The sequence below is a fragment of the Tympanuchus pallidicinctus genome, unplaced genomic scaffold (assembly GCF_026119805.1).
Source record: "Tympanuchus pallidicinctus isolate F22 unplaced genomic scaffold, pur_lepc_1.0 scaffold1, whole genome shotgun sequence".
NCBI lineage: Eukaryota > Metazoa > Chordata > Aves > Galliformes > Phasianidae > Tympanuchus > Tympanuchus pallidicinctus.
In genome coordinates, this window is record NW_026294618.1 from 91259857 (window position 1) to 91281303 (window position 21447).

At 42.0% G+C, this 21447-nt stretch overlaps 1 long non-coding RNA gene across 1 annotated transcript in view; it reads right to left on the reverse strand.

The window, feature by feature from the left end:
- Positions 1-17126, reverse strand: part of LOC128083695 (uncharacterized) — a 96815-nt gene extending 79689 nt beyond the window's left edge. The window contains exon 1 of the long non-coding RNA XR_008208158.1: positions 17034-17126. This is a non-coding gene — a long non-coding RNA (uncharacterized LOC128083695). The remainder of the gene's footprint in view (positions 1-17033) is intronic.
- Positions 17127-21447: the final 4321 nt, after the last annotated feature.

The window sequence follows — 21447 nt, forward strand, 5'->3', positions numbered from 1 at the left end:
TTGACTTTCTAAAGCAATAGCATGACCCGTAAAAAATCATTTATTATTATTGCCAAAACCTGAAAGACCCCAAAGAAGAGATAACACATAAAGGCACAGAGGTCTCTGGAATGTTTTTTTTATTATTTTAAAGGAGTATCAGTACTGTACAACTATCGCTTCTGATGACACTGGACTGACAGCATCTTCAAGCCCTTCGGGCCACCATCACAAGCAGGTGGCTTTTAGTCTCCTATGTTTGTTAAAATTTACTTGCCATATCCTGCTTTGCTAAAGAGTTTCCTACTTCCTTTAAAGGGATTGAAAGATTGACAGCCACTGAAGATGTATCATCACCTTCCAGACACCCCAAGGGAGCTGCAGTGACAAAGAGGGAAATACAAAGTAAGGAAAGGCATAATTGCTATTAACTGTCAGGCAGTGAGGAACAGGGGCACTTGGTATGGATCATGCAGAATGCGTATAGTCTATATGCAGTAAAGAAGAGTCTCTGTAGTCTATCTGCAGGAAGAAATGAAAGAGAAGGATGACTAACATCTGCTCCTGGAGTTTTGCCCTGTGCTATGGGGAGTAGAATGTTAGGTAGTATCCCTCCTTAATTATCCTTGCTCCCAAGTTATGGCTCTGTTCATTGATATCAATGGGGTGTTTCCCACTCGCTTCTCCAAACCTATGGCTTTTCAAAGCAGAGTAGAGCTACTTTGGTGTGGGGCACTTCAACAGGAGCATTAAGAGTTCGAAGTGTGAGGACACCCAGTCAACAACCAAGAGAAGGGAAACTTTGACTACAGACAGGAAAATCATAATTTAACGAGAAGCACAGTCATTACTTAAAATACAGACAGCACTGAGGTTCATGTACTGACTTTGGAAAAGGTTAGTGATCCTCACTCAATCCTCCCATTCTATATCCAAAGGATCCAGAATATCTAAATAGTTTTGGTCCCTTATCTCCCCGGCTAACCCCTGACTCGTTTCTGAGCCATAATACCATATTCAGTTCAACCATAAGTCAACCATCCTGACAGAGAAGTCAGTAGAGCTTTCTAGCCATTAACCCCAATGGAATTGTTCCATATCTCCTTACAACATTTGCAAGACTGTGTGAGTTGCAACATCAAAATACAAGAATTAGCCCACTGACCTTAGTCAAGGCCAAGACCAATCTGACTGCTTTGTCTCACGGTGACCAGAATCAGCTGCTTCTGAGGAAAACTGGTTCTTACCAAAGGTGTGCTACCTGCCATGACTAAGTGGCCACACAGTTTGATACACAACAGTGGATGTTCAAGAGGATTATCAGTTCTTTCCACTGTTTTACTCCTATTTCTCTATTTTACAAACAATTCAAGGCATAAAGGAAACTTTCAAAGCAACTTTCTCTATTTCACAACATCTCGGTAAATCAAACATATGTAGACAGAAAATCTAATAAAACAACTATGAGGAGTTTTAATCAGAAGAGTATATTGAAATGCAGATAGTAAAACCTCCATAACTAAGTACAGATGCTGAAGAAACTATAAAGCTGCAGTCAGAAAGGTATGCCATGTTACTGTGTGAGAGCTGAGACTGCCGATAGTTTTACTGTTTGACTTAATAAACTGGCATATTTTTTATTATTATATAATGCATCAAGCTCCTGTCGTTTTACTATAGTAAATACAGTTCAACTGTAATTTAAAGAGAGATGCTGCTTTCATTTGCTTTTTCAATACACACAGTGAAAGAAGCTGAGAGAAGTATTTTTAGTAATACTTCTTTTGCGCCCTTCCCTTAACTTCCACATCACATATTGGTGCTTGATACATGAGTTCTGCCTAAGATCATTCTTCATTTGTATTTTTCCTTGGAAATGGAAATCACCTTCAGTGAGTTTTGCAGCACAAAGATTTGATATTTGAGACAGGTACAAGTAACAACAACTGGAGTCAAGTTTTAACCAGATATGGAACTGTCTGAATATGCTTTCACAGAGAAACCCATGAAATACAAGCTGCTTTACACAAATTTCATTTTGAAGTTTCCATGAGTGGAACTAGTGGTCATCGGGTCCATGTGGAAATCACCACAGCAAAGAATGGAAAGATGGGCTGCAAGAAAAAGAGTGCTTCTATTTTCCTAAGCTGTTATATTGGTACACACATCTTAGCTCTTTCAATGTTTACTTCCTCTCTCTTTATATTCAGTGGCAGTGTCATGTTATCTGGGAACTACGTACTGGTGCCAGGCTGACAGCCATAGAAACCACAGAAGCAGAAAAATGTGTAGATGTTCCTTTCCTTCTTCAACAGGCTGCGATGACAAAACCCCAGTGTGGATGGGGAAAAAGTGAATTAAAAAAGAGAAAGAAAGACCAAACTTCATTAGTCATCAAACTAATGCCGACTGACAGTGATTTTCTCTGTGTGCCACTGTCAATTGTGTTCTTAATGCTTTACGTATAAGCATACATCTCATTAGTCAGATCCTGCAGCCAAGGAATATTACAGGAAAACCCAGGCCTGCGGTACTCATTCAGGTTGGTGCATTAAGTGAAGCATTTAATTTATTGTAGGCATGCATGCACAGGCACCTGTACTGAAGCTTTAGGCTTTAGCATTGTGCAAACCTATTGGTTCTCCCCATTCAGCAGTGATCCAGCGCTGCTGCGTGTGGTCCAGGAGCACCACAGGCACAACGTTCCCTTCAGCATGGGGGATGGTGTTTTGGGGTTTCCTGCTCACACAAAACTTCGCTTGTCAAGGAAATCCTGGCACAAATGGCCAGAAATCCAAGCATGCCCTTAATTTAGACCTTATGCACTGCTTCAAAGACATTCAGAGACAAACGGAGAGTTGACTTGGCAGTTTTCTTCACTGCCATATTTTCCCACTGGCAAAAAAGGTAAATGCCTGGACTTCTTCCTTTTGGGGAGGAACTTTTTTTTTTTTTTAAGAATGAACAAAAAAGAGATAGGCCTTTTTAAATTGTACATGGTAAGTATGATTCATTGCCTAAGAATTTATTGTTCAAAGCAGACTTGAAGCAGACAATCAACTTGAATGGTCAGTGCCATTGCGAGAAAGCCCTGGTCCAAACCTGAATTCTTCCACTGAATTCAGGTATAACCAGTGTCCAAGAAGGGGCCAAAAAGCCAAAATACTTTTCAGTTTTGGATACAGGCTCCTGCTGTAAATCAAGGTAAAGCACTGCAACAACCACTCCTCTCCTCTTTTGGCTGAAATGCCTGGGGGAAAATAATCTTTCCAATATCTTTCCAATATCTTCCAATAATCTGCCACCAAGCCCTACTGAGCAATACAGAAAAAAAGGTGTAGCGGAGCCTCTAAATATTTAGCCATATTCATTCCATTTTCATCTTTTTTGCTTCCCTCTTCAGCTATACTTCTCTGACAGCCAGGAAAATACGGGCAGCTATTTTAGGTGTTCTACCGTTATCACTGAGATGCAATAGCTTTGCTAAACGACCCCATTTCCAATGCACTGCCATGTAAACCCTGGGCTGACCTTTGACTCTGTCATCTGAAATATGACCATAAAAATAATGAGTCTGTAAACTGCTTTTGGCAATTATGCCGCTGCTGGAATGAAAGGACGTTGTCATTAGCATGGAGCTTATGAACCCCAGCTTGCTGGGGCTGGCACACAGCCAGCCTGGGAAACTGAGCCGGCCTTAAAGCTGACACAGGTTCAATGGGATAATTAGGCAGCTTTTTTGTTCCAGTTTGTTGATATAAATGTGGTAGAGATTAGCCTTTTCCCCGCAGCTCTGGGTAATGGTCAGGGCTAACAGGTGTCAGGCTAATGGTGGGGTGGGAAATTAATACGTGGTTTCCTGGTACCGTCCTTTGTTGGTTTTCCCGCAGAGGAATGCTTCCAAAGCTTCCAGCACTCTGCATGCCTTCTCTCCCTTCCTCTTTCCCTCTTCTTGCTTAGTTTTACCCAAAACATTTTATCAAAAAGCAAGTTTTGTTGAGTCACATAGAAAAAAGCCAGGAAGGGCTGACTGGAAAACAAATTACAATCAATCAAATCAGTTAATCAGCCCTCCATTTATTAGGCTAGGGAATCAAACTTAAATTTCAAAATAGCAATGGGCCAGATCGTTTTTTGAAGTTGGTGGGAAATCACCAGGGAAACAAGCCAAAGCAGAATAAAGGACACCCGGAGTGCAGCACAGCTCGGCGCAGGCTGCAGCACCACTTAGACAAGTGTCTAGGTCACTTAAACATCTGGTTATCTTAAGCAACTTGGGACAGGGTTCTTGGCACTCAGAAGGAATTGAAAATACCAGATCAGCTCACAGTTCTCTATCAGTCCTCAAAGCAGAGGCTATCTGTGCTTAATGTCAAAGCAAGTGGGACGGCAAGAGAAATCACAAGCCTGCCTTTACGCACACTGTAGCTCACTGATAGCCCTTGCAGAAAGCAAGTGCTCATGCTCATTTACTCGTGTGTGCTGCCTTTTGTCTTGAGGATTGCCACGGTACTGTAAAGGGAAAGCAGGCCCCCTTCCCTAATCACCCACCCCCCATGCTTCTGGAGAGAGTCCTGGCTGAGAGTGCACTGAGTGCACCCAGTGGCTCGCTTGGAAGGAAGAACTCTCAGCCTCCTTGCTCTACAGCAGTTCCCTTCTCTCCTGGCCCCCCTTGTGCCTTGCCACTGTTATGTCTCCAAGAGCAACCAATGCACTACTCCATCCCAGGACTAGGAGGTCCTATTTCTTTTCTTGGCCACAAAGATGAGGCCAAGGCAAAGCTACTCAAAGACATCCTCTCCATCCATCCCTTGTGTTCACACCTATAAAACATACCAGAGATACTACAGAGATGCTCTCCTTCTCTGACATTTCATCTAGCAGGGGAACTCACTTCCCCAATGCCACTGCTTCCTCAGGTTTACCACAACTGCCAAGGTGTGCCTGTGTGCTGGGAAGGAAGGGGATGCTGCAGTTCTGCTCTAGTCCTTCTTGCCCACGGCAGGGAGGGAAAGCATCTCTACAAAGCCCCCTTTGTAGCAAATACGATGAAGGTTTAGAGAAGAGTTACCAGAATTACATTTCATCTCCCCTGTAGTAAAGGCACTGTAGTAAAGGCATTGTTTACAAACTCACTAATGACAGCCATAACATAACAAAACAGCCATGGGGCTCAGCCCAGACCACACACTTCTGTGCAGGCCCATGTGCAGTGTCTTCTGGGCTACGTACTTCCCAGATTGGCTTGAATGTGTTCACCTGCAGTATGGTGCAGCAGCCTAGTCCTCTGAAACCTCTATCATGAATATCTGAAAGAAGTCAGTAGAAAGAGCATAGGAAAGAAAGAGCTAAGAGGTAACTGGCTGCCTTGCCCTCAAACACATCTGTGAAGAGAAGAAAGTGAACACTAGAATCCTTCCTTTGGAGATCCGGTGGATAAAATTTGCAAGTCTGCAGTTTTTTCATTGGAAAACAAGCTGTATGCTTTTAAGAGTGTGAGTAAGTCACTTGGAGCAGGTTACTGTGGGCTGTGGTACCCTCTGTTTGTTGTGGTCTCCAGCTGAAGAGCAAATGCATTTCTGAAGAGACATGCCCCACTCTGAAAACAGTCTGTTGGGCTGAAGGCCAGAATCACTGGACAAAATCTGTGGCTTTTGCAATAAAAAGGGTCAGACCAGAGAATCACAAGGATTTATTGCAGTCTTAAAATCTATTAATCTATCTGTTTAAAAAACAGCAGTGAAAACATATTGTGTCTACAAAACCCTGCTGTGTTCGAGTCACCAAGAGGTATGACAGAATCACAGAGTTGTAGGGGTTGGAAGGGACCTCCAGAGATCGAGTCCAACCCCCCTGCCAAAGCAGGTTCCCTGGAAAGGTACATCTGAGTTTGTATGCCAAAGTAATATTTGAGCCACCTCAGCTTTGCGTAGGTGTTGCTCACCCACCTGAATATGAGAGATTAAAAAAATAAGAGCAGTAATTAGCTTCCTTTTGGGAGACTGCCAAATTCTGCAAAATAGAGGCAGCAGCCATTTCACAGAGATTACCACACACCCTTTCCTCAGCTTTTCTTGCTATCAATAGCCTGATAATTACTTTGCCATGAATGTCCAAAGGGATAGTAGTGCCGCCCTAGAAAAGACTAACACCAAAAGGAGATGAGACAGCTTGCCCTTCAAGAGTAAAACCACAAAGACAGGCACAGCAACAAGCAATTTTCATTCCATCAGCAACTTTCACCAAACTCAAAGCCCATCAAAGAGATTTTTTTCTGCTTGTGGGACAATTTTTGAGGCACAAACTTGAGTTACTGGGTAAGGAAGAAGATGCCATGACTTCTGTAGGATAAACACATCCTTCAGATAGCTGCCTATGGTCAGTGGATACAGGATCCAGAGCAGCTGCTTTGATGCCTGGATAGGTGCAGACTTTCCTGGTGTTTTGGAGAGGAGTGGGCAGAGGGCTGGCAGCTGGGGTTTGGCCTGCTTTCCCAGGTAACGGTGACAGGACAAGAGGTAAAGTCCTCGAGTTGTGTCATCGGAGGTTTGGTTTGGATATTAGGAGACATTTCCTCTCAAAAAGAGTGATAACACACAGTGGGAATCGGCACAGGCTGCCCAGGGATGTGGTGGAATCATTGTCCCTGGTGATGTTCAAGAACTGTATGAATATGGCTCAGAGGGACATGGGTCACTGGGCATGGTGGGGGTGGGTTGGTGGTTGGACTAGGTGATCTTAGTTTTTCTTTCCAACCTTAACGATTCTGTGATTCTATGGTTCCATTCAGGCAGACGAACCCAGCCTGGCAGTAACACACAGACACTGTTTAACACCACACTGCAGCGCTGAGGGTGCTTACAACCTGCCATCACCACAGGTGTGGGCTCAGGGCTTGCACTGTGCAATTAACCCACATGTAATAGTGAGTCACAAAGTCTTCCCATAAGAGAAATATCTCCCACTAGTCATGGTATATTCTTGGCATGTCGCATACGAATCCTTCACTTAAGACAATTTTCTGATCCAAAGAAGTCTGGTCTTGAATTATTGCCTTCTATAAGGTCCCTAGATACTTATATTTTATGTATTTAACTTTAAATGCCCACGACAACAGAAGAAGAGAAATACACAGAGCAGTCACTTGCAGAAACAGATCATCTAAGGTCTGCATAAAGCAAAGAGGAGAGATGAGGGGGAATAGCTAGAAGCCTGAAATGACAATTCAAACTTTCATTGCCACTGACTGAAGCTGGAAACAAATGCTGAGTCTGCTTTGAAAAGTGGATTCCAGGAGGAAACAAGAAAAAGTTTCAGACCCCAAATTCAAAACACCACTAAACTGTGGAAGCTGGAGACAGGAGAGGTCAAAGAGGATCCATGCCTTGCCCTGGGAAGGTTTGTTGTCACAAAGCAAGAAAAAAAAATGCTGCTTCTCCCAAAACAGCCTCTTCAGGAGATCTCTCAGAAGCAGGGAGCGTGGAAGTGTGGGGTAGGGTTTCACAGCTTTTGGCAGCTGTCTTTTGCCTTCTTTCTCCACACACAAAGGGACAGCAGATTTCTCTCTCTGAAAGCATTGGCTAATTCCTGAGGGAACAAGGATGCCTTGAGAGGAAAACATTTCTGCTGAATTCCCTTTTGCATCAGTATTGCACTGATGTGCATCCAGTTGGCTGCACTGGCATCATACCCTATTTGTACTGATCTTAACAGAAAAAACATTGCAAAATCCTTTTTGTCTTCCCTGGGCAGATCTACTGGCATTGAGACTTTTCCCAGTATGCAAGAAGATGCATTCACTTGAGTGAGGATCTAAGGCATCTTCCCAGCAGGCCCTTACATCCCATAAAAACTCTCAGCCACTCAGGCCACTGGGTTTTCCTTCTTGCACTGCACCAGAAATGTGCTTTTCCTTCTTTCAGAAGAAATCTCTTTAGAGCGGTAACAAGTGAATAGTCTGTCCTAGAGGAAGGATTTAAAATATTTCCAGATGAGCTCCCATCTGGGCAGCAGTTGAGAACAATCCATTACAGGATTCTGAATACAGGATGCAGAGTATCAGTAAATATCCATTCCACAAAGGATTCAGTGTTATTGCAAGACAGTGTGCAATTCAATTAGGAAAACACAAAGGCTCAAGAAAAGAAGCAATAATTGCTGCTGAGATTGAGGTGGAGCTAATGATGACTCATGCACTTGTTATGGAACATTCTTCACTTAATTCCCTTGGAGAGGCTGAGGATCTCCTTATCTAATCTTACACCCACATCCCTGACCTAGCTTTCAAAAAGTATGCTAGGTACTTTCTATGCACAGAGGAAGCCAAAGTGTGTATGGTGTTCTGCAAGAAACACATTCAAGTTATTTCTGCTGGAGGATGGCAGAAATTCTGAAAGGTGAGAGGGAAACTGTTGCACAACCATGTCCAGAAGTTTGAAACAGGGCAAGTTTGGAACAGGACCTCATCTCGTTGTCACATCAGCACAGACAGAGTTGCTTTTCCCCTTACAGGAGAGAAGGAACAGATTTTCAACTATACCAGGAATAAGGACTAAAAATATTTTCCCTGGAGTTTTCTAAGAATGGTTTACAGTGTGGTCAAAAAAAGGGAGAGAAAGAGAGAAAGAAAAAGAATGTGTATCATAATTCTTTGCAAGGAAAGTACTGTTCATGCAGAATATTCTCTAAAGGGATGTTGGAAATCTTTACAGTTCATTCGATAATATATTGCGTAATAATGGCTTCCTCTTCCCTCTTGCTCCTTTCAGTTGCAGTGATTCATGGTGAATTCATACTACATGATGAAGTCATCTAACAATCTCTGAATAACAATTAACAGCAAAAGAGAAGTTAGTGCTGTTTATTGTTCTGGCTCAACTGCAAGAAGGGGTAATAAGATAAACCATAAATACGCTCATATTTCTCAAGTGCTACGCTCTGCAGCAAAGTATATATACAGGTGAAATATGAAGTTGTTGCAGAAACCTCAAGGCTGTAAATAATAAAACTTAGTAGATAAAATCTTTACGTTATGGAGAGTTTGCCATTTATTTCAGCTGCATGTAGTAACATTTAAAAGATAGCAGAGCTAACTTGAGGCATTTAATCTTTATCTTACATAAGATTTTAGTTAAACAAGACCAGGAACTTACTGTGTGGTGTTACTGACATATGACAGATTTGAGCAGTCTGAACAGATTTAATACATGTCATGTAATTGGTGACAAATTATTGCCAATTCTTAAATTATGGATCACGTGTGGATATTTGAAACTGGATGGGTACTAAACCACACCTGCACACTACCCAGAAGCCTGAAGAGTTATTAGCTCTGATTTTGTTTATTCCTGATGTGTGATTTTTCCCATAGGGAGGATTTTGGGTAGCTGGAAAATAGCTACTCCATACACTTGCCCTTGTGGAAGTCCATCTGTAACAGGTTTGGGCTCCTCAGTTCTGATTTAGATTCCCATCTCAAATAAATGAGGAACTGCCTTGATGTTGGCAGGTGCTGAGCACTAGGAAGCCTCAAGTACTAGCAGGTCTGATTTGGGCAGACTTCAGCTGTTCTGCTGGGAGATTTCAGCTCCCCATGCAGAGACCCAGAGGAACAACCATGTTTTCTTCCCTCTCTCCTCCAGCAGTATATTCACTCAAGCCTATCTCAACTGTTAAGGATATCTGTGTATGTGACAAACAGGTGCCAAAACAGCAAGGATAAGAAGCATACGTGCAGGAAAAGCACAGAATTGAAACAAGCTACACAAAAATAAAAACAAAAGGAATCCAAGTTCCAACTCAAACTATTCTATGAATCTATGAAGACAAATTCTACTTTCTCTTTTTCACAGTGAAATACAGAGGAATCCATCCCTCACTTCCCTTCATTAAGATCAGTTGCAATCTGTACTTAAAGACCCTCAGTATTTAATGCAGAAATGAGATACTCAATAAGTGTTTGTTCTTTAAAGCTCTCGCTCTGTAAAGGGAATTCAATCTGTTTCTCTTTAGATCTTCACGTTAAAGGGCCTTATGGTGAGTTTCTCATAAGCAACCTCTAACCATTCCGGCTTGCTGAAAGTATAATGTGGAAAGAAAGGGCATTTATTTGAAAAACAAATCTTGAAAGTTTAGCCATTAGCCTCAGTGCCTATAAAATCTTCTGGTTCAGCCTGGAGTCTCTTGGGAGTAAAGGCACAGGTGCTAAGTGGTGAGCAGCTGCAGCAAGTGATGAATTTAGGGAATGGTATGAAGTTTAAAAACCGAGATGGCCAAATGAGATACATTTTACAATCAAAGCCCAAGCCTATGTTAAAAATTAGAATGCCTTTATAGATGCTTTTGTTTTCCCCTTGAGCCTTCTAAAATCAGTATGGCAGTGAACACACAGCTAACGATGAAAGTACTGAGTACTTCTTGCAAGTTCTGGCTCAGCGGAGAGCTGGAGCAAGAACTGCTCATGGGTTATTATTGTTTTTGATGTGTGTGGTAGTATGAAAGGCAAAAGATCAATGCTCTTACTCTATTCATTGTGCTCAGTCATAGTTTGCATGCATTTCTTAGTGCTTTTGCCTTGCCGGAGTGTGTTAAGGAGCATTAATGTAATCTGCTTTCTTATCTTCTCAATAAGTAGTCACTGGATCCAATTAAATGTGTTGCAGCTTTAGCCATGAGGTGATATAGAAATGGTCCTGTTGGCTGATAATTTGTGGCCATAAACGTTACGTTAGCACAACCTAGCCAACACATCGGCTTCTCTATCCCTGCATATGAGAGACCTCTAGGTGAGCTCCACAGGTGACCACATGGGCACTTGCTCAGCTTTGCATGAGGGGGTTCCTCTGCCCATCTTGCACAGCTGGAAATGAGGAAAGGCTCCCCTGGAGCCCTCAATTGGACAGGTTTGTGAGCTGCAGCCGTGGGGCAGGCTCATGGCGTCCTGCAGGGCAGTGAAGTATGTGTGGGAGGGCAGGGAGCCCTGCCAAAGCCTCAGGGGGGAAAAGGGAGAGCCCTGTACAGCAAGACATGGTGTTTGGTTGTAAAATAAAGCCAAGAACAATCTGAGACATCCCTGGAGTGGACACAAGAAACTTATATTTGAGTATTTGTTTCCTTGAGTAATGTCCTTCACACCATCCTCACGGTAGCACAAATAAGACCCCTTCCACCTTTTTCTCTATTTAAACACCTGCCTCTATTCCCTACACATCACTCTGGAGTTTTCCCTGAACTGTGTGTGGCTCCTGGCAATACCATGACCCGGCGCTGCTGACAGTCCCTACAGCCTTCCAGAGAACAGGAACCAGGCCAGCCTTGAAGTAAAAACCATGCATTAAAAACATCAGTCTTCCTCTAAAAGTGATCAATCTAAGTGCACGTATTGGATCAACCATTAACAATATGCTCTGCTTTTATTTTTCTTGCAAGAAAAATTAAACAGCTCATTTAATGAATCAGTGAATTTCTCTTCCATCATTAAGTCATTTCTAGAAAGAAAAAAACATCCAAGTCCAACTATATATTTATCATGTTTAGTACAAAATAAATCCCATACCAGTTCTTCAATCCTAGGCTTCCCAAAATCTTGTACATGCTTTATAAACACTATTAATCATGCAGAACCTGTCAGCGGCGTTAGCAGAGCACATAATGTATTTGGAACATTTGCAGCAGAGCAGCTTTGTATGTTAAGGTCACCATCTCCACATTAACTCCATCAAAATAATTGGGTAATTTTCCTTTAAAAACACACAAAACAGTTTCTCTCAAAGGTCCCATGTGGCAGCTGAGCCTGACATCTGTGAAAGAAAGCATGGACCTGCATGTATAGTATCACAAAGCTGCATGGGAGATCAAAAGAACATATTTGCTTATGCTAGCTTGCAAACAGGGGAATGTCAAAACCAGGAACTACACCAATGCATCCAAGTCAAGCCCAAGCAAGCCAAGCATTTTTTGAAGGAATGATACAGCCTTCGTCCATTGGCAGGTGGGATCCAGCTGCTCTGCAGAGGAGCAAAGCCCTCTTTCTTCCTCTTCTTCCTACTGCTGGCTGCAACCTCATGTTTCCTCTGCTGGACACAGGATTATAGAATCATTAATGTTAGAAAAAACCTCTAAGACCACCTAGTCCAGCTATCCACTTACCACCAATATTGCCCTCTAACCATGTCCCTCAATGCCAAATCTCCACAGTCCAAACACCTCTGGAAACAGTGACTCCACCACGTCCCTGAGCAGCCTGTGCCACTGCATCACCGCTCTTTCTAAGGAGAAATTTCTCCTGATATCAACCTGTTGGAATAGGGACTGGATTCCTCTGAGGGCACACTGGTACTTATCAACTGGTGGAGAAGCTATCAGCATTTCTTCCTCATCGTTCCCACAGGTGCAGCTCTGCCTGGTCCTGTAACCCAGGTGCTGTGCCTCCTTCTGCTTTATGCTACAAGAACTTTACAGGCAGCCACGGCTGCTTTTGAAAACTGGGACAAGTAACAAGGAGAAGGGATGCTCTGTCACCTATTTACCCTTACTAGAAAGAAATAGGCAGTGTGCATCTACAGACATGTGCAGAATATCACTCTGATGATGAGGGCAGGGGCTTGCTATCTAATTGTAGTGAGTGATTCATTCATCTGTACATCACACCTTTGCATATGTTTGACCATATGGGAATTTAGGGCTGGGTCTCATCCCAGATATTCTATTCAAGTAAAAGGTCCTTGAGACTTAAAGAAGCAGATCTAAATCATTAACAAGTTGTGAATTTCCTTAGTTTCAGTAGCAGTGCTAGTCCTAGCACAGTTGTAATCAAACCTGGGTTGGCTGCATATCTTCTGAATCAAATCCCAATGTGTTTTTTGGAACAGGCTGCCCAGGGAAGCGATGGAATCACTGTCCCTGGAGGTGCTCAAGAACCATGGAGATGTGGCACTGAGGGACACAGTTAAAGGGCCATATTGCTGGTAAGTGAACAGTTGGACTTGGTGATCTTAGAGGTCTTTTCCAACATTAATAATTCTATAATTCTATGATAGACCCAAATGGCAGCAAGAGGAAGCAAGCAATGAAAAGTCTAAACAGCCAATGTCTTTTCTGAATATTTAGTGAGACCATTACGCACACACTGACAGCCTCCCCTTAACACAGCAATTTTTATCAAGTGAGAAATGCTTTGAGTAAAAATAAAATTAAGTAAACTTATGTCATTTCAGTGACTGGAATCCATCCCAATTTCTGCAAATTCAAAGTAAAGAAATGTTACATGGCTTCGTTATGAATGCTTACATGAAATGTTGCTTGACAACATATCACACCATGACACAGCCGTAGCCCATAGTTTCATAGGATGAAAACTGGAAACTCTTTGAATACTCAAGATTTAGCTTTCTTAGTTCAAGATTCTTTAATATAAGTAATATAAAATGGAGTTATCACATCAGTTATCCTTCATTTCATTTCTAAAGCACTGCAGGAAACAAGCAGAAAACACAATGTGGAGACTACTGGACCTTATATCTAATGCCAAGAGGCAGAAGTGCTTTCCTTCCAATTAGGATTTCATCTGAATCAATAAAATATTAGCATAATATAAAAGATCCTCAAGAAAGAAAAAACATCAAAGAAGCCATAACAAACTAGAAGCTGACTACTGCTGCTCTTTCACATATAATCGTGTTTCAAAAAAGGATTTGCAGATTGAAAGCCATAAAAGACCACCAGACAGAATGAGTGAAACCGTGAAGAAACATGCTTGCATTTATACCCACCAGCTACGACCATTGCTACAGTCCCTCATACTCCTCTATACAATGTGAAATGGGAACCAATAGCAAGCCTTTCTGTACCTGAGAGAAGATTGCTTTATGACTGCTTATATCCTTGTAAGCTACATTACTGTGTCTCATCAATAGTAAATGTAATAAATGGATCCCATCCAGCATGTCAATTTTGAACTCTCCCAGATTTTTTACCCAGTGTCTGGGGGAAATCTTGCCATTTGTGGCCTCCTGTAGGGAAGAGTTTTCTTGTCCTGGGTGCTTCAAGCAGTAGTGTGAACTTTTGGGAACTCTCCACAGTCAGAGAGCCACGTTCCTGTAGTCTTAAAATAATCCCTTTCATGAGAACTTTAAAGGGCACAAACCAATGTGCAGTCTGCACCCCTTGGAGCCAAGTCTGAGTATGTGTCACCATGGGCTGGAGACATGAAGAAATATATCTTCCACTATTTGTGTTCTCAATTGAGAGTTTTACTGCACAAGAGAACATAAACCTGTCTGAAAAAACTGATGTTAAAGGGGAGATTCAAAACATCCAGCCCATCAGGACAACCAGAGCTACTGATAGAATCTTCATGGAATTATAAGTAATAAAATCCCTTAAATCTCTCCAAATGGTGGGCTGGAAAACTCATTAATTTGTACCCAAGGAAATAACTAGAAATAGGTTCTTTCATCAACACTGAATTCTCATCCAAAGGCAAGCTGACGTTTCTGCATTTCCTAGTGTTCCTACCCCTAGAAAAGGTCACCATGTCCTCCTTGGCACTGCAAATCTTTCCCTTCCTTGTGATGGCCTAGACCAAGCTTCTCTCACACTAGCCTTACATGGTGCAGTGGGAGAAAAATGACTTGAGTTCACAGCCTTTTGATTAATTGCTGTGACTTTTAATGAGTGCCAAAAGCTCAAATTTTGCAAGAGAAATAGCTGCCTAATATAACTGGCCTTAGGCCACCAACTTGTTTTCAAACAGCACTGCCTAGCCCTGGTCATTATCCAAATCCAAATCCCAGACAGAGGGAGGGGGGAGACTCTACATTTTTATATTCAGCCCTCATACCATCCAAGCACTGCTTCTGAGCCACAAAAGCATACCTACAAAGGGAACTAGACAGGGAAACAAGCTCATTAACCAAGACTTTGGGAAGGACAAAGCAAGAGTGGCCAGTCCAAATTTATTTCAAAAGGGCAAATGGACGCTGCTCTCAGGCTATCAAAGTCACAGTAAAACACTGCTATTCAACCTCCCTGTAGGCTTTACTGAGCTGAAGTGGAGAGCCAAGACACTGAGCACAGAGTCCTGGCCCCACAAAAGGGAAAGGCAACCTTATTGGTCATGGTGGCAATGGGTTGATGCTTGGACTAGATCACCTTAGTGGTCTTTTCCAACCTTAATGATTCTATGATTTTATGGTTTCTCCTCTAACTTCCAACGTCAGGGTCAAGACTCCAGCTGGATCTCTTGCTTTGTGCTCTGCCATAAGCTCAGCCACTTACACCACATCCATGGTGTCCCATGACCTCCTCCGCTTGCACAGGAGGAACACATTTCCAGCCCTCTGTGAGCTGCTTGGCCCAAAAGCCTTACAGAGAGCTCGAGGTTGCTGTCATGCCCCTCTCACACAAAGCAGAAAGCAGGAGGATGCTGAAGCCAGGACTGCAGGACGGGATAGCGCTCTTGATAAATACAATAAAAGCCACCCGGCAATCAGTAAACAGTGATATAATTAGCAAATGTTTTTCTATTTACTTCCTTTAATATGCAATAGGGGGAAATGAAATAAAATGTCAAGGACTTCATCAAACAGATGGTTCTGCACTTATTATTTTTCTCTGCCGCATTGTTTGCGTCAACTAAAGAAGAAACTCTTTTACGAAGTGTGACTCATGGATTCCTGGGAAGCTTCATTCTCAGCGGGGAGAGGACAGCAGGGGAGGAGAGGAAAGGGGAGGGAAGAGGACTCAGCTCATGAGCTTTTATTAGGAGCATTATTATGTCTCATTAATTAATCTGACCGCTGCTTTAGTGACGTCTCGGTCTCATTTCACAGGAAAAAATTACTCTGGATTGCCAAGTTAAATAGACAATTACAGGAAGATCAAATTATGCCTACATTGCATTCCCTCAGGGCACCAGGCCAAGTTCATGTCAAATCCATAATAACTAGACTACCCTCACTAAAAACAGCTCCTGTGGACATACGTCATGAACCATTTGTAATCTACACAGAGGATGTATTGATCTTCCTTGTGCTTCCTTTCTCATAAACTCATAATAGCAAAGACGGGATTTTTTAAGTATCTAACTCTCAGCTGCACATATGCAGAGCATAAGCTGTGTTAACTCCAATAAAGCGTAATTAAAGCATAACCATTAGCTGTTTAATTTCCTTTTCCTATCCCAACGGACAAGTGCCTAGAGAGCAGGAGGAGAAGCTTAGTACATTTCAGAGAAGGAATTAAAAAAAGAAAAAACTCAACACGTTACAAATGAAAATTTTCCCTGAAGAAACACAAATAGGTAAAATCGAGAGAGGTTTCTCTTGATCTGGTGTAAATAAAAACAGCTTTCAAGATCTGCTTTGTATACAGTTGGAAATCCATAAGAAAAGAAGGGCTGTGGACATACTGGTCTACAAGAAGTGCAACGCCCTTTAAAAACCGGTTGAATAGATGACACCAGCAAGACCTATGCCTTTCAATCCCACCATCATGTTTCATTCTGCCACCTGCAGCCCTGAGCTCTTGATCTATTCTTTCTCTATTCTCTTCACGTGCAGGTCTGTCTTTTTCTCCTTGTCTCTGTTCAAGGGCTCCCAGCCAGATGGGTCCCATTGTCCCCAGCCGCAGTGCATCCCCCCACCAGTCCTGGTGCCTCAGCGCTGTCTTTCAAACACAGTTTCCTTATTCAACCAACAAGTCCCGCTGCCTCATGAGAAACTGGAGTCCGTTCAGCTGGCACACCAGGAGCCTGGCATGTCCACCGTGGCACAAATGCGCACAGAACAGTGAGAACAACTTGACTGCACAGACAACATTCATATCGAGCCCCCAGGGAGCAGCCAGCTGAGTTCCAATGTCCCTGTTGGCCCAGGGTAAATTTTAGCATGAATTTGCACATCTGTCTAGTTGTTCTTGGCTGCTGGGGACAACATCCTTGCTACACGGTCCGCACAGGTCAAGGCAACTGCAGCAGAAAACACAACCAGTGTTTCAGAGCTGCTTTTCGAGCTAATGTGGGGATTCTGGAAGACGCTCTGTTGTCTCTTTCTTACCTTAATGCTGTGCAAGCAATGAGTGTTATTAAATCTCTGTTCCTTTCCCAGGCTGTAATGCTCTCTTGTTCTCTCTACTGCTCCAGCTGAGGATTTTTCATGATCCCAGCCAGCTTATTCAAGTGACAAAGCAGATCACTTTGCAAAGTGGCCATCAGCCAAAACAGTGACCTTTTTAACAGTGAGGTGAAATGGCAGTATTTTGATTATCACGGGGCTTTTGTTTTGGAAAGTTAGTTTTCCTTCTTTAACCACCAAGCAGCTTTTTACCTTAAGAGCTATTTCAAGAAGAAAAGTAGGAATATGATAAAAACTGTCTAAAGCTGGTGATGAGATACTCCATGTTTTTTCTCTGGCATTTAAAAAATGTTGCCAAACTTCTGTGACTACTTTTAATCCTTCCTTTTGAAAACTACTGCTGGATCTTCAAATAGAAACAGTGAGTGGTGTGAAAATGCCTAAGACACCTTATACATTATTGTGAGATGCATAAAACATTATTCCCTCTTCAATTTTAGAGAAAGAAAATTCATTAAAAGGGAAAATTACAATAAAAAAAAAGAAAATCCCAAATACAATCTTTGGGATGGAGAATCATCAGCAAAGGATTGTGCGCTGATAAGTTTTTCCTGTTCTGAAATAGCAGTAGGAAGAGGTGGAACCATCAGCTTCTTGTTTGTTTCTCAGCCATAGCTCTCAGTGTGGGCAACCAGAGCCTTGTTGCACTCCTTTCACTTTTGTCAGCTTTTGATAATTCCACATTGCTGAATTTTGTTCAGACTTCACCCATTCGGTGCTCACCTCCCTGCAAAATAACTGATGGACCCTCAGTGCAAAGGAGATTTTCTGACAGCAGGAGAAATTGAGCTGAGAAGGGAGACTGTATGTATCATGGGACCCTGCCTTCTGTCTGCTAAAGAAATATTATTTTATAATCATGATTTGAGAACCTCCCTTCTCTTGATACTAATATTCCCAAAAGAATAGAAGTTCACTTGATACAAGGCTCTCAAAGGGTAATCTTACAGTTGTGAAATCAGTAAAGTCTTTCTTTTCTACCAAAAATAAATCCACAGAAATGCAAATACATTATCTGCTAATGAGGGTAAGGAGAAGTGCAAGAAGCCTTCACTCTCTAGGCAGCAAAACTTGTCCTGCACAATGTCATGTGTCATAGCAGCACTCCTTTTCTGCAGCCAATAAATATCTCATCTTCTATCCCTCATTATTTACAATCCACTGCCCAGTGGAAAAGGTGTTTATAGAGAGGTTAGCTGCCAAGCCTCACAAGTCCACGGCATAATCTTCTGGTGCGTGTTTTCTCCAAAGAACCTACCCTCTCTTTATGATCCCCTGGCAATCAGATGTGCTGGGAAGAAGCTGTTTACTGGCAGAGGTGCAGCAGCCCCTCACCACCTCCGGCACTGTTTCACCCCTGTAAAAGTCACCATGTCACGTCTCATTTCCCAGAGCAGGAGATGTCATGCAGCATGATGAAGATGCTGGCTGGTGCATACTCCTCCAGCAGACCAGGAATAACAGCTGTCACCCGTGTTTTTACTGTACTTCTGTCTGCACCTGCTTGTTCTTTCTGCAAGTTCCTGTGTTTTTTTGCTTCCATATATTCAGACGTCCTGCAATGGCTTTGTTATCTCACACAGACTGATGTGGTCAAAGCATTTGCCCAATGGGCACGAGGAAAAGCGAAGAAGTAATGCCAACTAACAACATGCTTTCCAAAAGAGACGACATGCTTCTTTTGTGGCTTGCAACATATTCTACATACAGTATGTCTCAATGTTTTCTCTACTACAAGGGTGTAGCAGAAAGAACTACTCAGCTTCTGGCCCGTTGGAAAGACTCATGGTGGCATGCTTCAAGGGTGGTAGGGTGGAGTGTAACACATTTATTCTAAATGCTGTCAAATTAATCTTAGTGCTTAGGATAGGGGAGAATCATACTTCTAATAAGCCAAAAACAGGGCATCTACAAGACACATCAGGGACTGAGGATGAGATATAAGATTGGGCTTGTGTCGCTACTGCGTAGAGGACTTGTATTTTTATCTCTATTTATTTATTTATTTTCATATTTCAGTAGAGATCCAGATTTGAATGAAAGTCTCTCCTCAGAGAGGAGGAATTGCTAAGAAGTTAGAGGAGGAAAAAGTACCTTCTTTGTTTACTCAGTCTTTAAATATTTTATCACAATGGTAGTTTACGCACAGCCCAGTTAATGCATTCTCATTCACATCCCTTATCATGGACTAAGGGCACGTATTGTGCATGAGTCATAATTAGATTGTTAGTATAATACTAAAAGGAAAACAAACAGCCCATATCTCCCTGTCACACTAACAATAAGCTGACACATACTTAATCAAAATAGAGGATGCTGAATTAATTCAAAGAAGCTGATTTTCAAGAAGGACAATTGGAAATTCCTCTCCGAGCAGTTAGTCACTCAGGAGGAGTTCAGCCAAACATAAGATGAAATTTGTCACATTCATTCCAGAATTAGTCATTTCTCAGAACTTATTTCAGTTTGCTTTAACGCATTTCCAGACTTCACAGTGAAGCAGATGACGAATGAAAGATTGATGCAACTAAGTACTAAGACGCTCAGACACAAGAAAAAGATTCTGTGGGGAAATTTCTTTGCTCACACTTCTGACATCAAGCCAGGAGAACCTTCTCGTGCCCTGGCAAAGTTTGCACCAGTGGAAAAGTTTAGGAAAATGAGAGACCCAGTTAACCAGTTGCTGAGAAACAAAATGACGAATAGTACTATTTGTCAAAGATCCTCATTTCTGCAGCTGGCCCTTTGTTAAAGAACTATAGCAGTTACTGGAGCAGGAAAATGAAGCAATTGCTGGCCCTTCAGCAGCTCAGCATGGGACTGGCAGTTCTGCCCTGCTCTAGGTACTCCTGTGCCATCCACTGGAGGAATACCAGATGTTAGGGTGGACTCTACTGGCAACACTATCAGGTATAGGAACAGAGCCAGAAGCCTTGCCAAAGCTCAACAAAAAGCCATCCCAGCTCAACAAAAGCCAGCCTTATTTACCTCTATCAGCCAAATAAAGAAGAAAGATATTCCACTTACAAGGCAGGAAGAAAAGAAACACGGTGTGCTAGGTACCTGTGTTAGACCATCGTGACTACTTTTGTGCACTTGAACAAAAATACACCTTTCTCCTCTAGCTGCAATTTTTGGGTACCCACTGGATGGAGAAAAAGAAGCAGCTAAGGCACAAAGACATTATGTAGACGATATACAGGCATCTTATATTTAAATGTTGAAGTTCAGCATAAATACAGCAAGGAGTAAACATTCCTTTGCTTTATGTTCAATAATGCACCTTGTTTCCAAGGTTACACCTGTTAGTTACTTTCTTGCCCAGCAAGTAGTACTTCTGTTATACAGCATCATCTGTTATACAGAAAAATAAATTCCTAAAGAAATATATAGGAAAACTATAAATACTTGGAACTCTGACGGATATACTTTTGATTTATTATATTAATAATACTGGAGTTTTCTCCTACAGGTAACAGGAAAAAAAATAGATTTGTTTGACTAGAGTCACATTTCTCCTGATTTACGTGAGTAATAAAACTGTTATGAAATTCTTTTGGAAGAAATCATCACTGCACATGCTTAATGTTTGTCCCAAGTTTTTCTTCCTCTCAGACAGTCTGGCTGTTTCCTGCCAATTTGCTCATCAGAGCTCTGTTTATGTTTACAGAGCCACAGCTAAAAACCTGCATGGAGCAAGTCAGAAATGATCATCTCATCCATATAATATTCCTGTGCACAGATTTGACAAAGTCTTTGAGAAAAAAAAGTTCAAGATGATTAGTCATGTTAGTTTCATGTTCCTGAGCAGCAAATTACTCATTTTGTATCAGCAGAAGTAGGGGAAATAAAAAAACAAACAAAACAAAAACAAAACAAAAACAAAACAAAAACAAAACAAAACAAAAAACAAATACCCTGCAAATCATGTCTTAGATCTGACACTTCTGGAGTAGACAAAAAGAAATTACTCAATGGAAGAATCAAGCAATATCTATCCAAGATTGAATGCCAACATATTTCTGAAGACATGAAGACATGAAATGTGATGAGTAAGCAGTTTTATTCAGCACTGCTTGAAAAGACATTTTTACATGGCAGTTACAGATCATAAACATTTGTTGCTTGACTTCTTCATCCTACAGGGAAGGCTTCCTAGGGATGGCAGAAGGAGGCTATGTGAGCAGCTTTGTGAGAATTAATTTGTCAACGAAATGGCACGCTGACTTTTGGCTGGTAGTCTGGAGAATGACAGTGACTCTTAAATGCAGTTAATTACGCCCAGATAAGAAAGCTCTAAGATTTGATGAGCACTGGTTCATCTGGCTCTATGGCC